General features: G+C 33.9%; 1 protein-coding gene and 1 long non-coding RNA gene across 10 annotated transcripts in view; one reads left to right on the top strand and one right to left on the bottom strand.

Annotated features, from left to right (window-relative positions):
* Positions 1–22,226, bottom strand: part of LOC123701823 (focal adhesion kinase 1) — a 156,150-nt gene that overhangs the window by 63,990 nt on the left and 69,934 nt on the right. For 2 of the 6 annotated variants that reach the window (XM_045649389.1, XM_045649390.1), the window contains exon 1: positions 3,263–3,400. The exons of the other annotated variants lie outside the window; for them this stretch is intronic. The gene's annotated coding sequence lies outside the window, so the exon portion shown is untranslated. Of the gene's footprint in view, positions 1–3,262; positions 3,401–22,226 lie in introns of those variants that run through there. 6 annotated transcript variants of the gene reach the window in all.
* LOC123701849 lies at positions 14,026–19,359 on the top strand. 4 transcript variants are annotated; one of them, XR_006752785.1, is made up of 2 exons: positions 14,026–14,507; positions 19,002–19,359. It is a non-coding gene; the product is annotated as an uncharacterized LOC123701849 (long non-coding RNA). The 4 variants fall into 4 exon arrangements; XR_006752784.1 differs by having other exon boundaries at positions 18,999–19,359; XR_006752787.1 differs by lacking the exon at positions 14,026–14,507 and adding an exon at positions 17,989–18,392.

The raw sequence follows: 22,226 nt of genomic DNA, 5'->3' as shown, positions 1-22,226 counted from the left end.
TCTATGGATAAAACTGAAAAATTAAAATTAATTTTTTTCTACGTATTTTTCCAGGATAAAAAGTATCCTATTTTACGCCCAGAATAATAAGGTATAATTATACCAAGTTTCATCGAAATCGAACCGCTAGTTTTCACGTGATGCCTTCACATACAGACAGACAGACAGACAGACAGACAGACAGACAGACAAAAATTTTTTTAATCACTTATTTGGGTTTGGTATCGATCCAGTAACACCCCCTGCTATTTATTTTTTCAATATTTTCAATGTACAGAATTGACCCTTCTACAGATTTATTATATGTATAGATATAGACTAGTTTGCTGAATTAGTATACTGTTGTACATATATCTATAGTAGTTATATACAAATTATAGACTTGATAATTTGTGATATAATAATTTTTCGTAGGTTCTATATATTTTATGATCTGAATGTTCTTAAAATAGTTTAATACTATAAACTTGTTTTCATTTAATAAATATCTAAAAAGCTATGTCCAATTTTGTCTTACAACATTATAAAAGTTTTACGCTAAATAATTACTCATCTTCCTTTCTTTTTCTTATTATACATCGATACATTGTAAATTAAAGCCAGGGTAATCATAAAGAAAATTTCATGGTCACAGTAAAATTTATACGTAAGATAAGTGTAATGGCATATTGACTTAAGTTGTCGATAAATCCAAGTGAACTTCACTGATTACATTGACAGTCAATTCGCTAAGATTGAATATCAGACCTTTTATTTTTCTACAATTATAAAAAAAGTGACAATCTCTTTAGCATGAAGATAATTGAGCAATTTTTAAGAAGCTAATTCGTTAAGCAGGTCTAATTAATTGTCTATTGGCGGTGTCTGAATTGAGTAGGTATTTAACGTTAAGAACGCCTCAAACCATACCTAAATGTTGCTTTAGCATTTTTTTGTATGTGACATAAGCTTTCTCAAAGCTTAATGAAATCAAATTGAAAACGTGACGAACATCTCAACACATATAATATATTATAGTAGAGCCATTTTAATAGGCAACATTTGACAGTTCAACAAAATTCAACAACGTAACCTAGTAACGACGACATAGAATAACATGATATTTCGTTTTGTTAGAACTGCACATTTGCTTAACTTTTTTCAATAACGATTACATATTTTTAATAATAATGACCGATACAAGTAATTTTAAGATTTCATTTTACTGATAAACCATCCTAAACATAATAAACAATTTCTGAATTGAAGAACTGACGTCGCTACAATTTTGTGTCAATAAACCTTTTTTCTTTTTAAATACTAGAGACGTTACTCTAAAAATCGAAATCTGACATCTAGAATCGAATGCATTGATTACTTGTGAATAAAAATCATCATAAATTAATAAATTCGATTGACAAATGTTTCAAATCCGTATCGATTAATACACTTTAATCGATGTTTTTAAGCAGCTCTTCGAAGATAAAATTGATAGACGTCAAATGTTGCCTATTAAATTGGCTCGACTATAGTTACCATATTCCTCCGTAAAGGCCTTACTGATTCTCATGAAATTTTATGAGCCTATTGGGTAGATCTGAAAATAAATAAATAAATAAATATTTCGGGACAATTTTCACACACGGCACGATCTGATCCCATACTAAGCTTTTCGCTTGTGTTATGGAAACCAGAAATAGGCTGACATATGTATTTCATACCCCTAAGTGAGAAGAGTAAGGCAAAACAACGTTAGCTGGGACAGCTAGTATACATAATATATAAATGAAGAGTTTTATTAAGTACAACTAGTGATTATTTAAAAAGTCTGTATCCCCACACACCCGCGACACACACAAATGGGCTATTGTGTGTCTATGGGACGATATTGTATCACCAATTCGGAATGTTTTGGACATGAGCCAAATCGGACTCATAACCCACAATATATTCACGAAGTGTGTTTTGTTATAGAAAATGGACGTTAACTTAACAAGTGTTATTGTAAACATGACGTTTAACGGACGTTTACGTTGTTATGGAGATAATATTTGTCCGTATGTTTACAGTTATCTGTGGAAATGCTACGCTTATGAATTTGGGGTAATAGTAACATGGATTTACATTGGTTTGTTTTGCTTGAGCTTTAGGTAGATGTGAAATATTTAAAGCTCTCTACAAGACAGTGATTTTATAAACAAAATATAATATCATCATCATCATCATCATCAGCCCATATACGTTCCCTCTGCTTGGACACGGGCCTCCTATGAGGGTAATAAAAAATATAATATGTACCTAAATAATTAGAAGGAACATTTTGTAAAATACATAATAATGTGATGAAGTAATTACAATTACCTACTCAAAATCAACCTAATCAAATTTCGAAAACTGATAAAATATTTAAAAAATTAATAAAAAGCATTTATATTGCCTTACTTAAAACAAAAGTTAATGAGCTGCATTCATGCATAAACAGAAAATAACAAATTGCGTAAATAAATAACGTCATGTCAAACATGATACAGATAAATAATTTATAATAATTAATTATACACGTCCTTGTTTTCACACTTACCATGTAGGAAGTGAAAAAAATGATACATAATGCAACAAGGCAACACTGGCCGGGTAAAAAGCGAGGTTTTTTTTTATAATTAATGTTCTAAATATAGAGCTTTTTATGCTCTATATACATAATTGTTATTGACTAGTTTGCTTTATTAAGCAGCTCCGTTAATTATTTATATGCAGAAAAAAATATCGACAAACGTGTTGTAAACTTTGTATTAAAAAAAAATATTTTAAATGTAACGATTGCATTAATAAGGCAAAAATAAATAATAAGGCAAAAGTATTATGAAGGCTGAAGAAGGTACTAACTAGACAAAAAATTGGAAAAACGACCAGGAAAAACCCAACCTTTTTTTGCTCAAAACGATGTTTGACGTGTCAGCAAGTAATTAAAAAAAATACATTAACCAGTAAATATTTCATATGATCACATATAAAATATGAATAAATATAACATATTTTATAAAGTTCTGCGTCTTTCGTCGAAAAATGTTATTTATAAAAATACCGCTTAAAATATTTCATATAATTAATGACAATTAAAATAGGTTAATAGTTTGCGTGATAAATTAACAAAAGCTAGCGCCGTACGCGTATGCCATTTAAATTCCGCAAAATTGTTTATTTATATGTTTTGACGTCATCAACCTAGTTTCCATTCAATTAATCCAACTAAAAGGATATTCCGTTAAAACTTGAAACAAACCGTTAAATACTGGCAACTCAATAAAGAACACACACTGAGTTTACACAGATAAAAAAAACATCGACAAACTTCGATTCAAACTTCGGATTTCGAACACTAAAACATCGATTCAGAAAAGCGCGCGAATCGCGCCGCGTGCGCGTCGAGACTGGCTGGAGACAGGAGCCACTACAACACACTTTACTGCCATTCTATTCGCGTAAAAGGCATTTCCTATTCGCTAGAGAGGGACGTAAAACATCGATAATTGATCATCTTCAGGTGTCACAGAGGTGTTTGTTTCGTAAAGCTTTGTTTGAGTCAAGGACGATTTACAAAATCGTTCGGATACAGATAAAACGTCTATTTATGAACATGTCAGTTTGCCTACGCTATATTAACGGCAGTTTAAACAGCTGGAGGCGATCTTATGTTTTATTTTGAGCTTGTAATATTACCACATGTAGGGCTAGATTGTAAGTGGTCGTTCGGAGCAAGAAGCTCGATAAAAGTTATTTATAAACATAAGTATTTCAATTAATGAAAAAAAATACGGTCATAATCGTAAAAAGTTGTTATAGAACCTGTTTAGTGTTCAATTAATGCTTATATTCTATTAACTACTAGTTTTAGAAACACATTTAATTAAAAATATGAATATCTTAACATATATATAGAGCTTTGAATATCTCAACATTTAAAATACCGCGTGAAACTCGAACTGAGAAAGTATGTTTTTAAATTTTACCGCCAAAGAAATTTACCAATACCAATACACTGTAAATTAACTAATTAACTTAATTAAAAGATTAACTAATACCTTTGAATAGTTGAATAATACCTTATACATAAAAAACATAGCGCATATAAAATATTTCTTGCACCTACAGCTACGACACAAATTCTCTAAACACGAAATTCTCGTTCACAAAAATCTACATAACCTCAATTCAAAATCATGTTCCATGTGTTAGCATTCGAACCTTGAAAACCATAACTTATTCTATTACATATTGTGAAACAAAATTCTTCACCGCGTCTGTCCCTGTTCGCGAAAAACTCAAAAACTGTTGCACCGATTTTCATACTGTTTTCACCAACAGGAGCGTAGTTCTCGAGGAAGGTTTTAGTACATAATTTGTTAATGCAATGATTATCATACTGTTTTTACTTATGGATAGAATGGTTATCTAGAAAAGTCTTACTAGTTTAAGTACATTTTAAATTTTCAGTTTGAAGGCACTACGGGCGAAACCGCGACGGAAAGCTCACAATAAAGCACATGTACGGAAAATACAAAGAGCTTTATGTATAGTTTTTCGTAATATTTCTAAGTAATAATAAAAGTATGAGATTAAATATAACTAGTATATCTTGTATCTTAATTTATCATTAATTACTCATTATATATCTATATATACATATATAAAAATTAAACCCGTTTCGCGTTGTCACGGCATCACGTGTGAACGGCTGAACCGATTTCGATAATTATTTTTTTTATTATATTCCTTGATGTATGAGCATGGTTATTATGTAGAGAAAACGTAAATATATACCACGAGCGGACCGCTAGTTATTAAAAAAAAATATTTTTAAATTTAGCACATGACTTGCATTCACAAGCAGGAAACATCATGGAAAAAGCAATTCACGAGAAACCACATCACAAAACCACAGCCGTATTGCAATTATCAATTAATTAATATGTGTCATATAACGGATTTATCAAGTGTTTTCATAAAATGCGGAAGATGCACAGTCGTATGATCGATTCGGGAATATCAATTCGATATATTAACAATTATTGACTTGAAATAAATAATTAATTACTCAGTATTGACTTGAAATAACTCTCGATTTCTTGTTTATACACACATTACTTTCTCGCAATAAAGAATACTGGTTATTTGATCGCTGTTAATGTTTTCAGTATTATAATGCTCCAAATGAATAATTATTTGAGATTCTAAACAGTGAATATGACCACGGTATAGGTAAAATAGATCAAAATCAAAGAAAGATAATACATAAGATGAAGTCATAGACGAACAGTTGAATTATTTCATAAAAACCCCCATTGCTGGGAACACTAATAAACTCTACATCCAGCAATTATACAAAAAAAAAAGAATTGCGTGACATCTATTTTTATATTGTCTCCTATTCTTCACATACGAAATATGCTAAACAGCGGTTTTCACAGAAATATCTACACATAAACAATGAACGCCCTCCATCCTATACACTTCATTTAAAATTTGAAGCCCTTGAGAATAATGGCTGAAAATACTTATTAGAATATGTATAGCATTTCGAATTTCAATACTCAATGGTATTATAATTTTCAATTAAGCCCCAGTATTGATCACATTTTGTAATTATGTACTGTAATTTAATAAATTCAATTCACACATACAATTCAATTCATACAATGTAATTAGCTAAAAGTTGTTCGATCGAAAATACGATTTAAAAGATTATTAACACAGTAATAGACTTCAACAAGGAATAAATACATTTAGAACACTAAACCGATTATACACACAAATAAACACGAACTTATAACCTCAAAAACCAAACCATTACCAATTATATTCTCAATAGGTAATACACTCAAAGCAAAAAGCATCCAACCTACAAAAGCATTAAACCGTAAAAGAGCAGAAATTAATTGCACTGGAGCTGTCGATAATTAAAAAGCCGTAGATGCCTTTGCAGTTTGCACCTGTGCGCTTAATTACCATGTTTGAGTTGAGGCCAACGAACAGGCATTCAGCGTAATTTTATTTATGTATCTACTTGTAACTTGTAACATTACTACGGCTCGCTATTGACGACCTTTTTTCTGCACCATGTCTTAAAGTGGTATTATTGCCAGTGTGGAAAGGTGACAGCGATATATAGGTCGTCTAGCGCCATCTCTATCCCACACTGGTAATAAAACTGCTATAAGACATCTTAGTAGCCTCCAGAACAAAAAGTTGTTATCTCATGATGGTAAGCGATGCATAGTACGAAATCCGGCTGCAGGATTAGTGCGTTCATCGGTTTTTTGCTGAAAACCGAATTTTTATGTATATTTATAATTAGGAGAATATATATCGACTAGGTTGCCAGTCAAAATTTGGCCGCAAGCATGTTTAATTAAAATTTTTCTAATCGATTTTTGGGAAAAAAATTCGTTCACTTGTTTTTTGAATAAAATGTAGTCTACATCACGGCAAATGATATAAAGATTCAAAAAAATCACGGTTGCCGCTTTTCACCTGGCCGCAACATCTTGGCAGCCTGGTGCAAACAGGTATGATTTCGATTCATTTTTACGTTCATAACGTACATTTATGAATCATATATCAAATTAAAGCTAATTTTTTTCTATTTATTATCATATATGGTTGCCTAATTAAATCCGGCCGCAAATAAGGGTTGCCGGCTGTTAAAAATTATAAATATTTACGCCTATTAGTACACCGACGCATTCGCGTGTGGCAGCGAAACAACGAGAAAAAGAGAGGATCGGCTGTTAATTATATTAAATCAATATTACTTTTTAAATTTGTCATTTTGAAAAGGACGACATATTTTCTTTCACTCAACCTTAAATATTCAACATCTTTAACAGCCGGCAACCCTTATTTGCGGCCGGATTTAATTAGGCAACCATATATGATAATAAATAGAAAAAAATTAGCTTTAATTTGATATATGATTCATAAATGTACGTTATGAACGTAAAAATGAATCGAAATCATACCTGTTTGCACCAGGCTGCCAAGATGTTGCGGCCAGGTGAAAAGCGGAAACCGTGATTTTTTAGAATCTTTATATCATTTGCCGTTATGTAGACTACATTTTATTCAAAAAACAAGTGAACGAATTTTTTTCCCAATAATCGATTAGAAAAATTTTAATTAAACATGCTTGCGGCCAAATTTTGACTGGCAACCTAGTCGATATATATTCTCCTAATTATAAATATACATAAAAAGAATGCGTCGGTGTACTACTAGGCGTAAATATTTATAATTTTTAACAGCCGGCAACCCTTATTTGCGGCCGGATTTAATTAGGCAACCATATATGATAATAAATAGAAAAAAATTAGCTTTAATTTGATATATGATTCATAAATGTACGTTATGAACGTAAAAATGAATCGAAATCATACCTGTTTGCACCAGGCTGCCAAGATGTTGCGGCCAGGTGAAAAGCGGCAACCGTGATTTTTTTGAATCTTTATATCATTTGCCGTGATGTAGACTACATTTTATTCAAAAAACAAGTGAACGAATTTTTTTCCCAAAAATCGATTAGAAAAATTTTAATTAAACATGCTTGCGGCCAAATTTTGACTGGCAACCTAGTCGATATATATTCTCCTAATTATAAATATACATAAAAATTCGGTTTTCAGCAAAAAACCGATGAACGCACTAATCCTGCAGCCGGATCTTAGACTATCTAGCTTGATACTGATCGGACATATGCGTAATTGTATGAGACGTTAATGTGTGAGAAATGAAGTACCGTTTGTATCTATTTATATAAAAAAATAAAAACAAGCTCTCTCGATCACATACCTATTAAGCATAACGTATGGATGTCATTCATTCATCTTTTTAATGCATGATATTGGAATATTTGCGAAACTTAACAACTATTAAAATTTCGCATGATGAAGACAGGACAACGGTTATCAAGCTAGCTACTCTACTCAATGAATTGAGCATTAGATTTTCTTACTATCTCTACTCATGTCTACTATTTCTACTAATTATCTTAGCCCAAAGAATACCTATGATCTAGTTTGTCTCTACAGTCTTATATCATTGACAAAACTGGCCTTCTCTTTACGTTCTACTAGTAACTATATAATAATCGTTGGTTCAACCATAATATTATTTACCACACTAACTTTGCCGCGCAGCTTCACCCGAGTAGTCAAAAGAAAAACCCGTCATATCCTATGTGTTAATCCAAGTTGAACTCTGTGCGCGTGCCAATTTTCACGAATCCGTTCAGCAGTTTTTGCGTGACAAACAAACATTCAAACTTTCGCATGTATAATATCAGTAGGATAAAAGGCAGTAGCATCGGACAATCAACGCTTGCACACAAACTAAAGAATCCCATACACTATACAGAACTAGTACACTATGTTTACATGACTCACGCCTATTTGTGTGCCCCTTAACACTGTACATCGACCCCACTGCGCTACACATTTTTAATGTTACACTTTGACATAGTTTTGTACGCGATGTACACGCAATAATACATGTATATTAGGTACTCTAAATCTGCAGCCAATGTCATTGGTAATGCAGTTATACCTGTATCTAGGTTATGTTCGTGTTCGTACATCTTACTGTAAATTCTTATATGTTATTATCCAACATAGAGACAAATAAAACTAATTCACAGCTGTGGAGGTTATCAATTTGTTATTTATAATCTGTGAGTTATTGTATTTATTATGTTAGTCTAAAACAAACATTCTAATTTTCATTATCAATCCATGTTTTTATAGAAAGTCAACAAAACAATTCTCTCAATACTGGATAAAGATATTGATAATTTTATATCACCATTTCTTTTATACAGGAAAACGTTATCTTTTTACGTTATAACATAAAACTCAAGGCTCCCGTGATGCTACTGCTTTTATGAGCATCGTGGTTTGCGGTTGTCAGTTGGGCAAGTAACAGGTGACCCGCATACGTTTTGAAGTGCCGATAAAATTTAAGAACATACACATAACAATAATAAATAATTTAAGTGCTGATTTTGAAAGTTATTCAATTTAAAAAATCTGCAAGGAAGACTGAGTATATAATATAGCAGCAGAAATATTATTTAACCAAAAATAATGAATAAATTCTATCGACCTCAAAAAGCTAGCGCGCAAGAGCAACTTTTGTCTCCGCAACTATTTTGTCTCTCCCATCAACTCTACGGGCTAGTAAGAAAGTGCGCGCACGTAGCGACGCAACTCCCCATAGAGTTGATGGGAGAGACAAAATAGTTGCGGAGACAAAAGTTGCTCTTGCGCGCTAGCTCTTACATCTGACGTGCAACGCATTCGGCTACAGTTTCTACTACGGTCTACGAGTATCTTCAATATTCTTTAACAACGTGTTAACAAATAAATAAACAAAGCGATAGATTAAACACCAGTTATGTGACAACCCTACGCTATATGTAATGTGAAGCGCTGACGGTGTGCTTTCGTTCGTGAGAACGTTTTATTCCTTTAAATTATAATATTAGAATAAAAACATATTGTGAAGCATCGTGCTCATAATAACACGTATAATGTAATTTTACTTTTTAATTAAAATCATTTAAGAAATATGATTTTTTTTATTAATTCACTGGAAAGTGAATTTAACTGGCGCAGTCGGTAGGATACTCGGGTCGCCCGCGGGAAGATATCCGAAATGAATATCGGTTCCGAGGCCCCGCGCGGCCGACCGGTTTTTTTAAAAACCCAAGCGAGTATCCAGAACATCAGCAGTATCCAGCCATCGATACAGAAACCATGTCAATGTGAGTTGCACAGGATTATTTTATTGTGTTGCTTTCCTATATTATATTCCTATATTAATTTTAGAATAAACCTTCACGATTTTCCATCCTAGGAAATCCCGGGGTACCGAGGCTGTTAATACCCAACAGTCCTCGAGAAATAGTTTAGTTGATAGTATTAGAAGTATTGATAGTTTTAATATGTCGTTTGACACGGAAGAAATTTTTAAATGCTTAAGGGTGGTCCCAGATTTTGATGGTAACCCCCATGTATTAACAAAATTCATTAAAATATGCGACCAATTAGTTATTATAACCGTACATTATTACTATATAAAATTAGGGTTCAACATTTAAACGAAAAATTGGATAAGGCATCGTCCTTGTTAGAAGCTTTAAAACCAGTGTAAAACGTAGATTGATAAATGGTTTAGGTTCTATACAGAATTAGCGCAATTCCTAGACTCCTTAGACGATAATATTAATGATTTACTTTTAGTAATAAGAAATATAGAGGATAGTTTAGCTTTTATGCGTACATCGCGAGCGCACCATGTTATGTTAGGGATAGATATATTAAGTATTATATTAGTTACTTTACGTTCCTTTTACGATTCAGAACAAATTATTAATGTAGATCTCCGCGAATAATTCGCACTGGATCATACTTTAATAAAAATAGGATAGTAATTATATTAAGATTCCCCATTATAACTCCTCACACTTTAATCGTACAAATCATATCATCATACCTCCCTATCCCTATATAGCAACCAATAAAGATATTTATGTGCACATAGAGGCTGAATGCCCGAAGTTCAATCGAAGAGCAATCGGTTTCTATGTGAAGTCGACCCTAAATCATCATACAAGAAGTTCACCCGACTGTATTGCAAAACTCATCACCACGCAAGAGATATCCAGCGACTGTGAATCCACCTGCCTAACATTAACTAAGCCAGCAATGGAGAAATTGGACGACAGTCACTACATCATTATTTTTCCTCATCTCACAAAGGTTAAATTATCCTGCAAGCGTAAGGAATAGCTTCATCTCCAAGGCAGTTTCATAGCAACGTTACCTACAAACTGCTCTCTACGTACTGACGACCTCACTATTACAAATATTAATAATGAAATTAAAGATACACCTACAAAAATTTTAATTGCACCAATCAGTAATATTCCGACGAGAACGCTAAAAAACCTTGGGACTGCACTCCATCTACCATACGACAATACCACTTTACATCTTTAGCTACTGAGCGCAGCGGCCACTTCAATGTTCCTGTGCTATCGTCGCTACAAATCAAAGAAAATGAATATTCAGAAAACACAGAAAACATCAGCCCCAGAAGTTGATCCTGCCGCAACATTGTCACTCAATGTCCTAAAATAGTTGCGGATCTGCGGGGGGAGGAGTTATGTGACAACCCTACGCTATATGTAATGTGAAGCGCTGACGGTGTGCTTTCGTTCGTGAGAACGTTTTATTCCTTTAAATTATAATATTAGAATAAAAACATATTGTGAAGCATCGTGCTCATAATAACACGTATAATGTAATTTTACTTTTTAATTAAAATCATTTAAGAAATATGATTTTTTTTATTAATTCACTGGAAAGTGAATTTAACTCACCACATAATATAAACGATTATAAACACCAACAAACATACCATCTTACGACACAAAAATTCTATTTCTAGATAAATTTTCCCATTCACACAGCTAAATTCGTGACATGGACATGATTCTTTCATATTAGCGACGACAAACGTCAGATGTTGATTGAAATAAATGACAGCAAATTGAGCGTCATATTTTTTATCTATGATGACTGTTGACGAAAATAATTTGAATCGTTTATTTGTTTAACTGTCCGCCGCTTTGTATTTGAGTTTTCAATTAGAGAAACTAACGAGTGTCGATTTTTGGGACAATTTTTCGAGCATGGATAGATTCGATTCAACTCAGCACCGTACGCTCGTTCATTTTGTATTTTATGCAATTGGTTATTCGTTTAATGTCCATGTTTGCAAAAATATAAAAGAATATTCTTTCTGTTGCCTAATGAGACTAAGTATACTATAGTGATGACTTTGATTATATTATGAGCTTGAGAAGTTCTGCATTTTTCCCTATAGTCAATATTGGAAGAAGAAAATCACGTGAGAAAGAACGGTACTTTAAGATTAAAAGATTATTATTCTTACTTATAATGGACATAAACTCCTATCCGCTATTACTAATACTGATGATGATGATGACGCCTACTTCTTGATAACGCCAAGATTATCTAACATCATATACTAATCTCTGAATCAGTAACATGGGAAAAAATACGTAACTGTACACTTCTATAATATGTGAAGGTCACATTACCTTAATCGAACCAACCTCGATTCGATCAAATCGACATTATTGCATAGTTAAGAAAAACTTAAGGCATTATTGGAGCATTTGATAATGATCTATCATATAATCGGTTCATAATAATGTATTTATGGCAGTTCAGTCTTATCTAGACAGTTTAGAGAACTGTGTAATGTGTATATATTACCTCAAACAAAAGTCTAATGTAAGAACGATCCTCTTGCAAGAAGAAGGCTGAAATTTGAGGATGAAAGTCACGAAGCCACAGTTTTGGAGAAAATATCATCTGCAAAACTTCCTAATTTAAGAAAAAAAGCAAGAAGTTAAAGTTAAAGTCTTGCTTTGGTTTCTCTTGTTCCTATCCGTAGGTGCGATAGTATCATTTATAACTCCACAATCTCCTAGCATCAGACTCCGGAAAACATTCTCCAATGGAAAATAGCCATAAACATTCCAAACTTGTACACGATGATTAAAAAGCGAATACATTAACCACTAGACCGGCGAGCATTTGCATCGCAAAGGAACACTTGATTGGCTTATAAATAAACCATCGCATCGGACATCGATGTATCGAATTATCGATTATCACTCGATGCGTAAACAAGAATCGAATAATTTGTTTGTGACTCACGCTTCGCAAGTCGCTTATTCGCTTATTATATTTTTATGGAACAATCATAATAAATATGTGATAAAATATTGATTTTTACGCTTACGAAGTGCACTTGATCGTTCCAATCTCATATAGTACGTAATAATGGGTTTAAAAGGCGTTTTGTTCATTATTTAAACGCGATATTTTGGTAATTACAATTTACAATCAATGCCATCACAAGTCATTGTAATGAGATGATTTTTTTATGTAATTTTACGCATCGCAGAGTATTGAAATATGTACCTATAATAAATATATTTAGCAACTCATGAAGCAGAAATTCCGTTATATTATTAAGCTTATATTATTGCATAGCATCTATCGCGGGCCTGAGCGCGGGGACCGAATCCAGAAATTCCGTAACGAAAAAAACCTCACGCTCTCCACTCCGACGGGCACGGAGGTGTGGCTTGAAGGCACAGCATGCGTCTTTTTTATTCTTTATTTCAATATTTCTAAACACATTACTGAAAAAAAACTTTACATTAATTATTCAATAACTTTAACCTTTTTATTAATAAATCTTCGTTAAATTAAAGCACACCTATCGAAAATTAACTATACGTAGATTATGTTAAAAGCAATAAAATCGGGCTATATAAAATTTATAACCACCTTGTAAATGTCACGGTCCGACAGAAGTCTGATAACGAAAGTAGTTAACATTAACATAGAGAGGTTCGAGCAAACCACGGGAAAATACCAGGCGAGTCATGATACGGAAGACACTAGCTTTATCATGCGACTTTGTTCGCAAATATAATCTTATAAATGCTCCCGTAGCAAGTAATATGTCCTATCTAATCTTTTAAGTTTTTTCGATAATTCGATTATACAATTTAAAAAGTCTGCTCTACATAAGTTTAAAAAACCAATTTTCTGCTCTGCCTACTAGATATTTTATTGGAACAGAAGAATACAGTTTGGTTTAATGCCTATAAAAAGAAATTGATTATATTTGTATAAAACAAAACAAATTGAATAAAATGCATCATAAACTCATATCTAAAGTCTCAACGTATTCACAAGACCCTAGACAACATCTAGTTCAATCTAACAAACACATAAACAACTATAAACATATAATATAAACAACTAGCCGTGTTTCAATAACAATTACTTATTCTTCGTTTGAGGAAGAGTTCGCATACCACTCACCATATATGACTCTTATAGATGTTAAATAATTAATTAAAAATAACAATAAGCAGCTATTATGTGTCTTTCTAAAACACACAGCGTTGGATGAAGAAAGCAGTCTATGAATCCTATATATCTCTATGCAAATTGGGTCACCTTACCAAATATCGATGGATCTTTCACCTCACTAGCAAGAGCGCGTCCCTAGTATGGCATCTGTCATCATCGCCTTTGACGCGCTGTCATCTTCCAAGCTCCATAGCGTTTATGAATTCGTGCGCAATAACATCGCGCAGAATATAATTCTCGAATTCGAATATATATAATTATAATTCTCGAATATTAAGTGTGATAAAACACACACGCGTTAAATTTTAGTGTTTTTCTAGTGAAAAACGGAATTAGTTCCAATACGAAACACAAAAGACCACGTTGTCGGAAGGAAATTCGAAAACCGGTGCTTTGGTATGTATAATAGTGGCGGGAACTCTTTTTCGTCCTCGGAGGACGAGAGAAGTAATGGTTCGTCACTGCCCAAGAGACCGGGAGACGAGAAATTCCGTAAGTACAATCAAACTTGTCAGAACATGTCCGGACTCGTGCATAGTTTTTCATCCAGCACGTGGCATACATTTCACAGTATTTGACACAAATACATCAATATTTAGATGTAGGTAATTAATAAAACACAATGCATGCCTATAATGAGATCACTACATTATCATCGGGTTTCTTTATCATACACAGGCACATTGGTTACTGTGTCAAGTATTGCTTTTAACCAGACTTGTGAAATAGCGTTAGGCTACCTAGGTAGAAGGTACTTAGGTATAAGGAATCCACCGTGATCCCCTCTGGCTAACGAGCCCCAGCACTCAGCAGGTAGTGAGGCATCTCAATCACTTAGACCATTCAATTGTAACTACCTCAACAAAAGTGAGTACCTACTACTTAGTGCCCACTGACTACATAAATAATTCAAGACAATTAAGATGTACTTAGATTTTAGATAGTTAGTTATAAAACCTGTCTATCACAATATTCTAAAGAGAAGAAATTGTTAATTAACTATTTTAATATTATTTCAATATTGATACATGTCACATATAGATTTTACATTACTTATTATAGGATATGATATAGAGTGTATAATATGAGCAACAGTCTCACACAATATTCAGTAAGAGCTACTTATTACTGCAAGTTGAGATTACCTAATTTATCTTATGGTAAATAATTCTTAACATAAGGAGCTTATTTTCATAGCCAATTGATACCAGAATAAGCTTTGATTCTATGGGTACTTATTTGAATAGTAGTGAAAAATCATAAGAAATAGACATTGCAGATTATAAGAGGTAGATATGTTTATATACATTATCATCATCAAGGACCCATATTTACTGTATCCCCGAACAGTTGAATGAGATCATTCTTGGTTATAATGTTACTGATGATAATGTTGTTTATCTAGTTCCTTTCTTACTTAAGTGAAAGAGCTTGCCTTAAAATTAACACTCAGGTGTGATAACAATTCTATAATATCAACAGTAAAGTAACCAAAATCTTTGTATTTTTTATTTGTATCTTCTACAAAAATATGTACTGAAAATATGTACAAGGCGTCCTTAGCCATGATTAGCTTAGTATGGTTATGCTGAAAGAACTGTGTCCAGAAAGACCCAGAAAAATATATGCCATACTTACATTCAGATATGCTTCTGGCAATAAGAGCTGATGGCTCCGCCAGGTTGATATTCAACCTGAGACACCTAAACACCTAGGTATTAACCAGGTAATTTTGATACAGATCACAGATTATAACGGTAATTAAACATTTTATCATTTTACAAAGCCAGGATTGTCTTGTAAAATTAGACATCATTGGTAACAGTAATGAGATTCTCACAAGGTCAGGATTGGCTTGTACAATCAGGCATCATTGGCCTATTTTCTGCCTGCATATGGCAGCCATTTCAAATGGTCGCGGAGACCCTACAGGCTGGAGGTGCCCTCCTTCTGTTTTATTTAAGCTATTAAGTTTTGGTCTATTGAGACCGTTGCAAAATTAACTTCACAGGTCTTGTAGACTGTGAGGATTTTGGAAAAGCTTAATTGGCACTACAGCCACATAAAGTGCCTTCTGATTTAGTTGGACAATTATCTTTTGGGTCTACCATGACTAATCCAATTTAACTTCACAGGTCGCGGAGACCATGGAGGTTTTGGTAAAGCCTGATTGGCAGGACTATTCCAATTTAACTTCACAGGTCGCGGAGACCATGGGGGTTTTGGTAAAGCCTGACTGACAAGACTATTCCAATTCAACTTCACAGGTCGCGGAGACCATGGAGATATTGGTAGAGCTTGATTGGCACTCCAATCACAAAAAGGGCCACAGCCCTCTGATTTAGTTAAACTATCAGGATTATTCTAATAATTTAACTTCACAGGTCTCGGAGACCATGGAGATTTTAGTAAAGCCACAGAATGAGCTACAGCCTTCTTGTTAGACAATTATCTTTTCGTCTACAAGGATTGTTCCAATTAACTCTACAGGTCCCGGAGACCATAGAGATTTTGGGAAGGCAGGTTTGGCACATCAATTACAAAGTGTACATTGTAAGCCTGGATACTTGTGCCTCATGTGTAATACTATAGAAATGTCTGTGTTATTGCCAGTCCCAAAAGCCTCAAAGATAGAGCATACTGTGGTAGTCATTAAAAGGACCATGTCTTGCACTAAATAAGAGTTGCAGACAGTTCTAGACATCTAACACTGAGAGGACTGTACAGTTGTCGCCTCCAGGTATTTCTCTAGAGTTTCGCGCACAGCAGACCAAGAGAGAAAGGCTTTCCCTCTACATGCTATACAAGACTTAAGAGTTGTGGAAAAGAAACATAGACAGAAATGTAATAGTCTTTGTAAAAGAACAAGTTTCTCACTTCCTAACTACAGATACCGCGGATGCGGGCTGAGTAGGACATCTGAACAGTACTTACCTGTCAGAGAAATGAAGAGGGAAGCAGGGGACTTGGCATTAGAACTTCTGACTTAGATGTCGTGTACCAGATATGCAATAAAAGTGCTTCTGAGTAAATTGCAAGGGGTGCACATCCTGTAGCCCAAGCTATCAATCAGACTTTGGTCGCCCACATACAAAGGTTGCTGTCTCTCTTAGCTCTTACAACTGAGTAACTGTACCTAGCTGAAAAGTTGAGAATAACTCTTGGCACGCTTCCAGGACGCCTAAGTGGCCTTTGATTTAGATTGCCTCTCAAGAAATCAACCTGTACCGGAGTGGCTTCTCCTACCTTGTACAACAGGAAATATAATATTTCGGAAGCTCCTGATATGGACCATTTCGCTACCCAAAGGAATGCTTTAGTGCCAAGGCATATTTGCCAAAGCCTGCTCCGAATTTTGCGACATCTGCAGTCGTTGATGGAGCTGACGCCTAGACTGAATATTCCCTTTCAAGGGTAATCCTCCAAGTGCACTAGCGCATCTCGCACCCCGGGACCGGGGCAGATACATAGCACCCAAGGGTGGCTTATGGTTGATATAATAAATAATAATAATATACGGGCATTTCTCCGCAACTCAATGTCAAGCGCCTAAAGATGGCTTATGGTTATTGACTATTATGGTTATATATGGTTATTGACCCGGAAGTCATGAGCACTCAGACCATTGGTGAATGGCCTTACGGCCTTATGGCCCCCCAACTGCTCAGTCAGAAAAAGGGGGGGGGGAGGGGAGAAAACAGCCCATTGTAAAGCAAAGGAGAAAGAGCAGTTAAGTAGTGGTGCCCCTCCACAGTGCCAACATATGACCCTCCAAGCAGGAGGTGACTTTCATAATGCAATGCTAAAAAAAAAAAAAAAAAAAAAGAATGCATGTAATCTAGTACACAGGGATTCTATTTAATTGGCTTAAGTCTATCATAAGCAAGCTCAACCTGTTCATGACATGAACATGACTTCTGAAAACCTCAAAATACAGTTTTTTTATCACAGCAAGATAAGATTGACTAACCTGACCAGAATTTGGATACTAAATGGATACAACAACACATTATCCATCAGGTGGTCGGTTGTGAGGAAACTCAGACACATAGATATGCCCAGTGACCCATGTGGAAAGGTTGGTTCAAGTAACAAAGGACTGATTTTCAATCTTAAAAGTAGATAATTGATTCTTATCTAAATTATATAAAGGGGCGGACCCTTTAACCTTGCAACACAAACCTTTATCTCTGGCTAGTTAAGGTCCCTCCAGATCTTAAAGACAGTAAACATAGCAGCCCTGTCCAGCAGTGGCTTCAAGAATGTGGTAAGGGCACCAACCCGTGGAGGCAGTGGAAGGACCATACAGTCAATTATAAAAGTTTTACTGTCAATCAGTCAATTTAGCCAGTGCCAGTGAGTCTGGTTTACTTTAAGGTAACCTGAAACTGTTTAATTTATTATTTAATTCAGTGTAATTAATTTAAGATCATAGTAATGATCAATGTGTAACAAACATGCTTAATGCTTAAGGTACAGTTGTGTTAACATTGCTTATTATAGTTATTTTATATACAGATGTTATTTACTGTAGTATTTAGCCTTAGAGGCTCCATTGTTTATCCTTGGTGACATTGATCTTCCTTTGAGTTATAATTTTTAAAATTTTATTTTTATGTTATTATTTGAACTTTGATTTGTATCAAAGATATAGAGAAATAATTAAGCAGTTCTTAGGTTCTAAGACTTAGTTCATTAGTATTGGCTTATTGAGAAGATTATCTGAGGAGAATAATTTAAAATTTAGAGGATACCTATATGGTTAGTTCTTACAATATGAAAGAAAAACAATTTTTGTTGTTATTACATAACCCCCTTGTATTGTTTTTAGAATTTAAAATATAACTTTATTTTACAATACAACAGGTTCATTTAACATTCTGTAAGGAATGAAATTTAAGTTGTTAATACAGCACTTAGGTATTACAATATTAACAAGATAATTTATTTTCAACATAGCGTTTGTATGTCTTTCTTCACCAGCAGATATCAAACACATCTTCATCCAACGCTGTGTGTTTTAGAAAGACACATAATATTGATGTTTTGCATTAAAACAAAACATGTATTATGTGTCGAATAAAACACACAGCGTTGCAGTTTACTGCTTGCTGATGAAGATGCTATGGAGCTTGGAAGATGACAGCGCGTCAAAGGCGATGATGACAGATGCCATACTAGGGACGCGCTCTTGCTAGTGAGGTGAAAGATCCATCGATATTTGGTAAGGTGACCCAATTTGCATAGAGATATATAGGATTCATAGACTGCTTTCTTCATCCAACGCTGTGTGTTTTATTCGACACATAATACATGTTTTGTTTTAATGCAAAACATCAATATTGTGTGAACATCCATACTAATATTATAAATGCGAAAGTAACTCTGTCTGTCTGTCTGTTACTCAATCACGCCTTAACTACTGAACTAATTTGCATGAAATTTGGTATAGAGATATTTTGATACCCGAGAAAGTACATAGGATAGGTTTTATCCCGGAAATCCCACAGGAACGGGAACTATGCGGGTTTTTCTTTGACTGCGCGGGCGATGCCGCGGGTGGAAAGCTAGTTATCTATACGCATAAAAATTCTTATGTCTCAGTGTTTGTTATCAAACTCCGTCGAAACGGCTTGGCCATGTTTAGTTATTTTTTCATCTATGTCTGAGAAAATTTCGTTAACAATTTTTTTTAATAAGTAGGTAACTGATTTTTTCCTGGTAAAGAACAGCGGTAGCCTACTCTGCTTGTAATTATATAAATAGTGCATTACGTCACTTAGTAATGACGCTGTCAATTTAAGATTCCCATAAGAGCTTGGAATTCGACCCCCGCGATGATGTTGATTCTCTGTTTTTGCTGCTAAAATTGATATTTCGATAGGATGTGTATTGAAAGGTTCTGTAGTACTTGATATTAAGTGTTGGGGAAACCAAATTAATTCGTGTCAGAAAGTGCGTTTTCATTGGTGGTAATCTATCACTAATAAAAAGTCACAGGATTGACATAGTCTATCAAAAAAGCTAAATTTCACGATTATCAGACCATCCATCAGTTCTCACAAACATAGCATTGACAACAGCATACAGTAGTACAAATCACTTGATTATCACACTACTGAACATGCTATTGGTCATACAGTTTATGAACCTCATAAAATTTTATACAGTCTTACAGGTAGCTCATAAATGTGCCGTTAATATTTTCATATTAAAAACGTTACGTGTCCTTAAGCAATACGAAAGCAAATAGTGTGATATTTAATTAGTTTTTTGACCTTTCAATGCTGACTAATCACGATACTAATACGTGAGTATATTTTATAGTAATCCAACTGTACTATAAAATAGGTTTTGTGTGATTATTGATTTACTTAGTAACACGTTCAAAAAGGTACAATTTGATATATTTTCAGAATCAATCAGGAATTCACACATTTTCCATCCCTAACTTATAATGCCTGTCTTTAAGTACAGCTAAAGATCATATTTTTTTTTTCTATGAAAAATATTTTTACTAGTTTTTTTTTGTGGATTTTGCCTTTGTTAAGTTCATAAGTTCTCAATGTCATAAGGCAACTTAATTCAATCAATAGGTTCAATCCACCCGCTTGCGACTTTTTCCGCATTTACACGAAACACTCCAAATTGTTCATTGTTCCGTTGACCCGACACGGGCTACGGCAAGACGCTTTGATCGAACCAATTATTCTCAGCACTGTATAGTGCGAGAGCTAATGACATTTTTGTGTGACACGTTCATGTGATAGAAATTAAAGTCCATGCTGTGCTAATGCTAATGAATTTTTAATTATGTATACACGACAGCAATATAAGCAATTGTTATAATAGGTAACTACTATTGAAACATAACCTAATCATAGTTCATCATATTACTTGCCCTGGTTGGTAACACGGTAGCCGTAGACTTTGCTTAACAAGTTTCACAAATGCTTATTTGTTATATTTATTACGTTTAATTAGAGAATATTAAGTTCATTTTTATTTTATTAAATCCGTTCATACTATCTAATAATATATCACTTATTTGACTAACGAGTATATGACTGCAATATTAACAAAGCAGGCTCTTACACTACAATAAGTACATCGATAGGGTTGGCGCGGCGCCAGGAGGCGATTTTATTAAAAAACTAACAGTATTGTTAACATCTGTTGTAGTCTGCATTTACGTTGCTTTATTAAGCTGCCGGTCGATGACCCCGACCAGTCATTTTGATAAGTATTTTGGAATTATTTTTACGTATTTTTTGATACTTATTATTTAATCTAACAACCAATTAAACAACAAAGGAGTACATTTTAAACAGGGACAAAGGACAGGGACAAAGCTAATAGCTATTTACAAAGGAGTAAATAGCTATTAAACTAAATTTATATTATATTTTGTCATCCGAAAGTCGCAAAAAGGTGTGAAAGGAATTTTGTAAAAAGTATTTTAAGGATACACAATACACATACTACTGCTACAATTAAATTATTTTCGTTAATAAAATGTCAATTTGGCCATATTTTCGTTGGCGTAAACCCTTACAGCAATTATTTTAACGATATCATTGTTTCTTATTACCGTCGATTGATAAAATCGCGCGCATTCTCCGAAATCGGGTAATAAATAATAAAGAGCACTTTAAAGAATCAGTTCAAGAAAGTCAAAAACCACATTCATAATCGGTATCCAAGATCAACATTTAACTAATCAACATTTTTTTTTTTTAATTTACTTGCCGCCACCTGTTAACCGTTCTATGCTGGACGGGTTTCTAGACAAATGCAGCGGCATATTAGAATGTAATCAAACTTGTGAATATTGTATACTTGGAGATTTTAATATGAGTAGTATTAATTGGGTTTTACTGAATAATGCTACCAGTGAATATGTTGTTCCTGAATTAGGTCGCTCCTTAACTGACTTTATGCATACAAATAATTTAACACAACATAATTGTATTTTAAACCCCTCTGGTAAAATTCTTGACTTAGTCTTAACTAATTTGCCATCATGCACAATCAGGCAATCACACGATGCCTTAAGCGTTATTGACGTCTTGCATCCTCCGTTAGAAATTGATATATTATTTAGGCGTGAAAATAAATTACATTTTAATAATGAGAATCAACAACTCAATTTTCGACGGGCAGACTATGATGAGATACGTTCAAAATTAGCACTGATTGATTGGGAAAATG

The sequence above is a fragment of the Colias croceus genome, chromosome 22, assembly GCF_905220415.1.
Source record: "Colias croceus chromosome 22, ilColCroc2.1".
Taxonomy (NCBI): domain Eukaryota; kingdom Metazoa; phylum Arthropoda; class Insecta; order Lepidoptera; family Pieridae; genus Colias; species Colias croceus.
The sequence above is the reverse complement of the archived record's forward strand: the minus strand, read 5'-3'. Positions and strand labels throughout refer to the sequence as shown.